General features: G+C 36.0%; 1 non-coding gene across 1 annotated transcript; it reads left to right on the top strand.

Annotated features, from left to right (window-relative positions):
- The first annotated feature begins 8138 nt into the window (after window positions 1–8138).
- Window positions 8139–8210, top strand: TRNAE-CUC (transfer RNA glutamic acid (anticodon CUC)). The gene has a single exon. It is a non-coding gene; the product is annotated as a tRNA-Glu (tRNA).
- Window positions 8211–8569: the final 359 nt, after the last annotated feature.

Below are 8569 nucleotides of genomic sequence, written 5' to 3'. Positions count from 1 at the left end.
AACAGAGACAATGACATGAAAAACATGAAGCAACTGAGTAGTACACGAAATGAAAAAAAAAATGAAATAAAAAGGTGCAGTAGAGAGGTACGGAGAGAGAGAAAGAAAAAAGACTGAGATGGACACAGGACAGCGACAGGAATGATAGTTTCTGTCAAATCTATCCCCACAGATATTGTATAGGGGGAATACCCCCATCCCCTCCCCGTTTCCCTTAATTGAACTACGCCAATGTTGTAACCATTTAACATTATCGTGATAATGTTGACTGATGTAAGTATGTGACTAATGATCATTGGGGCCCAAACTCGCTCTCTGACTGCACATAATGCGTTCCAAAGACCTCGTACGATGTTGACATTCATAGATATGAAAATGGTATGAGTTCTCTTTTAAACTGATTTCCCCATGCACTGCATAAGGGGCCATCATCCCACTGCACCCCTTAAACTGCCTCAAATGTTGACATGTGTAAAACTCTGTTGATCAATGTATCAACTAATGATCTCTGAGACATATAACCTTCCCAGGGACCTCTATGTCTTGACAATAATTCATACAGACGACTTGATTGTTTTTATTGTGCCCTTTAAATGAGATAATTGTCATCTTTGCTCTGTTATTAGGCAAATATTAAGCATATTTCACAAAAACAATAAAAAAGATCATTTGATATGAATATATATGAAAATGTGTAAAAAAAAAATGTGCGGATCTATTGCCAAATTCGTCAAATTGTTGAAAATTGTTGCAATGTTCATTTTTTTTCTGCACGATGTTTACATCCATTAAGTGTTATCAATATTAAGCTGCCTTGTCAAAGATGTTAATATACATGCCAACATTCTAAAAACAGTTGTTATTGATTGGCAATAAACATTGTCAATGCATACTAAGATTACCATGAATCTAGGTGCCTAAAAAATAATCATGCACTGATTGGCGTATGAAGTATCGCTTTTCACGCTCACAAAATTGTGCTAAATCATATCATTTATTTCATAATTTCCATCGAATTCCATTACTAACATGGCAATATCTTGGATATTTAACATCAGGTCAAGTATTTGATAGAATACATTTTTTTTTTCACTGTGATTTTTAGCTCGCTCGTTTTGCTCACGCGCATTTTTTTCTGAAAGGGTGCCCATATCGAACACTAAGCCCCTTAAACTATTCACCTCACTGTGCTGACTGACAATAATTACTTTTTCTAATATTCTGTATTTTCAGCATGGGAGCTTGAAACCTCACTCCCTTCATGATTATTATTTTCAAAGCATTCTCTTGACCGGCTGTTAAAAGTCAATCCCACATAATTATTTGACCAGGAATGAAAGTTAGAAGCAGGAAAGTGACGTGAAACACTGTACCACGAAGAGTGATCGCGGCCATCTTGGTTTTGCACTTTTGTTTCAACGCAGCGTAGAGAAATCGGAGGCGTTGATTGGTGGGTGTAAAAGTAAACGGTATAAATGAGATTAAAATGCTTCGATTACATCGGGCACGCGAGTGTAGTAACGCGTGGTGAAGACATAGTCAGATGTTTATGCGAACACTAGCAATGACCTTCGTCAAATAATTATTTTGTTGTGGTTATTGTTACCCCCCTCAATATCAAATAGTTCTTAGTTGCACTTAATATCTTCATTTCTTCTTCTTCATTTTTATATTTCGAATACTCCTCTTCTATTCCCAAGATATTTTTATGACTGAATCATTTTGTTTGTTTATTTGATCTCTTTAAATTCATATATATTTACATGTATTTGGCATATATGCCTTCCTTTATATAATTCACTTTAATTTACTCTAATTTTAGATTTTTCATTCGTTGAATATTTTCTTTTCATGGTTATTTATTTCATTTAGTTTCGTTGCAGAAAATTAAAAGTGTATGGACTTGCGGGACACTTATAATATCAGTCACTTTTCTCTGAAAATCATTTGATAATTATAGGTCTATTAGGCCCTGTTAGGCCCATGTTTTTGTAACAAAAAAATAAAACATTCATATTAAGTGTTTGAAGCTTAATATCTATTGTAAATCTTGATATATATCATAATTTGTGATAACTTGTGGTTAACGGCATTTTGGTTATTTTCATATTCCTTAAACTTTATGGAATGTGTAAATACCCCCAAATACCGTTTAATCACAAATTATCGCCTGCGCGTTAGACTACTATTATGAGAGCGCTGAAAGTATGTAGCCCCGTGGGCACCAAACGAGACGCGTTGATACCGTTCAGCCTCGCCGGTGCTCCGGGGCAGAAAAGTGTGCCATACCAATCTGTCGGTATTCGATCGCCAGCGGCCCAAAGATGTTGCAAAATGATGATACAAGTATCTTCTCTTCTTTCTGTTGATGTTTTGAGAGGGTGTGGGGAGTAAAACGAAGGATGAGAAGATAACAAAAAGAAAATGTGGGAATTTCGCTGCCTCGGGTACTTAGTGCTACATGATGCGCGGTGATGACAAAAAAAAACGTGTAACTGAAGTGTTGTAACATTAATACCATTGACACTCTCACTGCACGACAGCATCTCTCCACGCTGCATAATTATTAGTGTTATAAAAATACATTTTTTACGTAGTGAAACTGAAATATATTTCAAGAAATTTATTTCAAGCCTCCCGTGTTTGAAGCTATAACTCAAGTGAAATATAAGATTAAGCCAAATTCATAGGGTGAAGTAAACTAGCATGTGTATTTTAAAAGCCATTGATTCGATTTAAATAGGCGTAGTCGATTATCTAATTATGCCTTTATAGGCTATACATGCAATTACTTCAAAACGGTAATGATTCCACCATGCTAGTGAACTTGAAACCCTTCTTTTTTTTTTTTTTTACTAACGTCACATTAGAGAGTGGAACTGTATAGGAGTGGAAAGTCTCGCAAGTTCTGAACACACTGAACTCAAAAGGAAATTACCCCTCCATGACATGATTCACAATTTGAAACAAAAATATATGAAAACTCACCGAAATCTTCTTTGAAATATAAATATCTTCCGGAGATATTGATATTTCAACATACTTGTTAATATCCAAATTAAAGAAGAAGAAGAAGAACAAGAAAAAGAAGAAGAAGAAGAAGAAGAAGAAGAAGAAGAAAACGAAAAAGAAGAAGAAGAAATCGTTCTACCTCCTTAATCTTTCTAGCAATGCCTTTTGTTTTCAGTCCTCCTTAATCGTTTCTCCCCATCCCATTTTCTCTTACTATTCTAGACATAAATGTGACGAAGTGAATGGTGTTCACTGATATCATGGTCAGAGCCATTATGACTTATCTGTTCACTTAAAGTTTACTCAAATCAAAGTTTACTAATCCACCAGTGTTATTATTCGCCATCATCACTGATGTGTTTTTATTTAAGATAGTAATAATTTAATTCCCCCCATTTTCCAGATCCCAGTACACCATCTTCCTTTAATGAAACACACGTTCCTCCTTAAGACGTCACAAGGTAATTGGACGCTAATAGATGTCACATGACCTGCTATTCATCGATCAAAATTATGAGCAAACAAACGACCAGTTACGACAGAGATGCCTGGGTAGGTCACGTGTGTTTTTGACGTCATAAAGAGCTGAGGATCAAGATCACATTAATGGACTTGGTGTAGTTCTTGGCGGAGTAAGTGAGACATCCAGTGAATCGCAGTCATGTACAAGGTATCAAGGTTGTTTTCAGAGCAGAAACATCGCACAGAATGAAATTATTTGACTAAAAACAAGAAGATATATGTAATAGAAAGTGCCCTTTATTCAATTGCTCCGCCGCCCCTGTTCCTATAATAGCGAAAAAGTTATTCTCCTTTCGAAACTCCGCACAATCTGAAATATAGCACAATCCGCAAAGCCAGTCAGCTTCTCAATAACTTCCATCGATCTGTAAGCACGCAATCAGGCCTTTCAGCTTTATAAAATTTATCCAGCGTCTTCCTCAGTCCTGTTAGTTTCTTTTCTTCTTAAAATTAGGGACGCCATATTGATCATTAATTTGAAGGACGCCACATTTTTTATATTGATGTCCCCTCTCCCTCCTAAAATTGAAAATTCAAGAAGTATTTTTCAGTATTGGAAAGTAATATTGTTTAATATGATTTTCATTCTGAATACCATAGGAACCTTACATTTTATCAATGCAAAGTGATTTCAGTGTCATTGTTTATAATCATGAATTCTAAGCAATTTTTGACAAGACATTCAAACAATATGTTGCATCTTGACCTTTGAAAATTATCAATTTTTTTTTTACATTTTACGGAATTTAATTTTGATGTCATTTTTGTTTTACTTTCAAAGAATTATAAAATTTATTGAACCCGACGTGGGACTAATGTTACACAAGCTTATCTTCTTGTTGCTTCATCTTTTCTCATGGTCTTCGTAAGAATAGGCCTAGTCAATTCATGTACTTTGTTCATATAATTATTAAAAAATACATCCATCACTAGATAGTTTGTCATTATTTGATAAAGCTATATTATTTGTGTTGGTATATTAATGTAGATATTGTCATGAGAAATATATAAAAAAAACTGGAGAAAAACTGAAATCTGAACTCTAAACTTGTGTGTATGCATCATTTTCTTCTTGATAAAAAAAAAATACATCTCGTCTTTAAGTAATGATTTACTATCGATGTCCAATTTCCCCATGTTGCGCAAGGCTGAGGTCAACCCGCGTCCTACTTCGGTCTCATCCATCCTCTCTTGGCTGGATTAGAAATGACATTCGACAGCGATGAGAGCCAAAAGGGCGCTTGTTTACCAGGCAGGAGATACGACCTTCTATGGTTTTCGGCAAACCATGACGGAAGAATCAAGGGATCGCATTACATTCGCAGATATCATTTCCGCGTACTTGGCCTTTGGAATCGGGCGACGGTCCGTTGAGTGACAGCAACTTATCTACGCATGTGCATGATGGGCATAATCATTACGCAAAGATCATTTACGTCAATATATTAATAAAAAAAATGGGAGTTGGTCTCGATGACAGAGATTAACATCTCATCGAAAATTATACAAATACGTTTAGAAGAATTAGTTAGATTTGTATTTACACTTTAATACCAGGTTTAAAAGTCCACAAGACAGTAAGACTTTCCTTTTATTCAGATTTTATATTGCAGGCTAATCTCACCACAAGCCTTTGTTTCTATAGGCATTGAATCACAGGGGTACAGGGGGACGCGTCCCCCCTACCCAAAATAGTAGGGGGACCTAATGTCGAATGTCCCCCTACTATTTTGGGTCTTTTAGGATGGAAAGAAATACCTCATTCAAAATCGAAATAAAAGATGTATTTTGGATGAGATGACCTTACTTTTGGGGTGATAACCTTTTTTTTTTGCTTGTCAAAATTTCCAGCCCCTGTTCCCCGCTGCCTTTGAGGAGGGATTTCGGATTTCCGCCCTTGCTTCTAGGGTCTTTATACGCCTTCTTCTATAAACATAACCAGCACATATTCGTTCTGACAAACTGATTTTGTATGAATTTATGCTTACAAAGAAAATCAATGTTCATATGAAATGATGACATGCAATATTGAGTTACAGTCTGATGTTTTAAGTCACTGAAATTGAATTGGTTGAGACCGAGGGCAAAATGTGTCAATGACGAGTTGGAATTCTGTCATTTTATAATTGATATCGAAGTTTTATCAAACATGGCACCGGGTATACTGTTTTAGTTTATTTGTATAATTATGTTAGGCTTGCATATTTCAGAAGTATTGGTAAGTGTTTGTAGATTATGAAAATATATTATGTATGCGATTTATGAACAAATGCCAGGGGGCCATTTCATAAAGCTGTTCGTAAGTTAAGAGCTACTTTTAAGAACGACTGGTGACAATCGCTCCGATGGAAATCTGCACGTTAAGCCAAAAATAAAACCTAACCTCTAAAACTAAACAAACGCTGTAATCATTATCTTTACATTAATCTGACCCCAAAATTCTACTACATTCCTAACTCTTACCCTGTGTCCTCTGAGATATTAAAACAGGAACAAATGTCGCAGGAGCAAATGTGATGTCACCCGATCGTCCCCTATGTTTGTTGTTTTTGTTTTTTCATGTGTTGAAAAAAACAAGGGAAATGGAAGGGGGAAGAGAAGAATAAGAGGGAAGAAAGAGAAGAATAAAAGGGAGGAAAGAATGAGTAGAGTATAACCCGGGTCGTGTTATTCTGTTAATCTATAGTACATATCTTATTCGATTGGGGGGAAATACGTCACCTTTACCCCCCCCCCCCCTTACCTCCTACATAGTACAAACCACCACATACTACAGACACAAATGCGCACACCCAGCCTGGTAAATTGCCAATTCGTCTACTGCCAACTCGTCCACTCACCACATGGTCTACTTTCATTTAGTCTAATGCCATATCGTCCATCAACAACCATTTGGTCTTTTGACCATTTGGTCCAATCATCACTTCGTCTAATTACCATTTCGTCTCATAACCAGTTGGTCTACTGCCCATTTTATTTTTATTCATTTTGCACAATTTAAAACTGAGTCCAATTAGACCAAATGGTTTATTGCCTTAATGGCCATTGGACCAACTGGTTATTAGACGGAACGGCATTAGGCTAATTGAAAGAAGACCATGTGGTGAGTGGACGAACTGACGGTAGACCAAATGATAGTAGAAGAGTTGGCAATCGGACGAATTGGCATTAGACGAATTGGAAATAAACTATCCTTACATCGTCTTTCAGGCAAATCATTCCCTCATACAATGGCTCTTCAATTAACATTCTACAGTGGTAATCAGCGTTGGTTTAATTGGTCGCTTGCATTGGTCGATTCATCTTGATTTCCATTTAGCACCCGCCGACATCATACGACCCTATTCACTTCTCATTCATTATTGCAAATGAGGGAAGTTCTTGTTTATACCACGTTGAGAGATGGCAGTTTCTTTTCGACGTTTCTGAAATTTCTTTGTGATAACGACTTACTAGGATATAAACAAGTATACGTTTTTTTTCCTGAGCAGTGGAAGTATCCACTTTGCTCCCTGTGTTTCATGCGTTCGATTTCGCTTAGTGTTCTTTGTTCGTTTTATGTTGTTCTTTCTCTCGTGTCCAGTAAAGAACTCGGTAGTTTATGAACATCTTTATCATCGTTCTCGTGCAACTCTCCCTTTCATTTCAAAGTTGAAATCATATTATTCAAGAAATACTTACCCATTTAATTATACTTTGCTCTGGACTTGGTCCTAAAAAGTAGTACCCGGAACCTTTTCTGTGTAATTCTTCTACGTCTTTTTTGTACAAATGAAGGCTGATATAGGAACAAAATAAAGAAATTGAAAACTAAAAAAAAACATTACAAAATCAAGCAGTATACTTACAAAATTTAAGTAAACATGATGTCGTTGTCTCTTTCTCACCGTCGTCATCATTATCATCACTTTTGCCATCATAAGCATCATCATACACAGCAAAAACTGTGGTGTTAACCGGTGTACATAGAGGACTACACCAGTTATTTTACTCCGGTGTTAAATTGATGGTGTTAGTTTAACACCTATAGGTGTTATTACAACACATTTGGTTGTTACATTTACACTCTTTGGTGTTATGTTCAATCTCTAGGGTGTAATTTTAACACATCGGGGTGTGGTCCTCTATTAACACCAACTGGTGTCAGTTTTAACACCACAGTTTTTACTGTGATATAATAATAATCATCATTATAATCTTAATCATCACCAGAATAATTACCAACATCGTCAATATCATGAAAATCATTATAGCATCATTATCATTGACATCGTCATTATATTCATGATAATCACCACCATCATCATCACCATCATAATCACCATCATCATCGTCATCGTCACCATCGTCATCATCATCATCCTCATCATCCTCATCATCATCGCAAACTCTCTCATCTTCATGTTTACCACCATCATCATTATCATTAAGCCATTCACCAAGATTAATGTCACTGGCGTTACATAATGTTCTTCAGAGATATATAACGATGAAAGAAAAACCCGCTTATTGAATGGAGAGAATTCTGCCACCGTAATGCGTTACGGGTTTATCTCGTGCTGATATGAACTTATTTCAATACAACACATACCGCTCGACGGCAATCCCATATGGTCTAGTGGTTAGGATTCGGCGCTCTCACCGCCGCGGCCCGGGTTCGATTCCCGGTGTGGGAATATTTTTTTTCTCGTAAAATGCGTACATATATACCATGTATACATAGAAATTAGGTGTTCTGTTTATGTTTACGCCTTCCTAACTACGTTTTTAACCATAACAATATACAATGTAAAAACGCAGTTTACATTGTTTTTTATTGTTCTTTACGCCAGTCACTTTAACATTGTTGAAACTATTTCTTAAACTTTCTAATGCGTTATTTTTTTAAAGAAAAGTTTTAAAAACTTCAACAACTATATTGTTCAGCTTTTTAACAATTTGTTTAATAACAGTTTTAGAATTTAAATTTGCACAATGTGTTTTCTACCATGTCTATTGCAAAGAGAAGCACACTGAGTTTCACGAAAACATTGAT

The sequence above is a fragment of the Lytechinus pictus genome, chromosome 1 (assembly GCF_037042905.1).
Source record: "Lytechinus pictus isolate F3 Inbred chromosome 1, Lp3.0, whole genome shotgun sequence".
In the NCBI taxonomy this organism is placed as follows: Eukaryota; Metazoa; Echinodermata; class Echinoidea; order Temnopleuroida; family Toxopneustidae; genus Lytechinus; species Lytechinus pictus.
The sequence above is the reverse complement of the archived record's forward strand: the minus strand, read 5'-3'. Positions and strand labels throughout refer to the sequence as shown.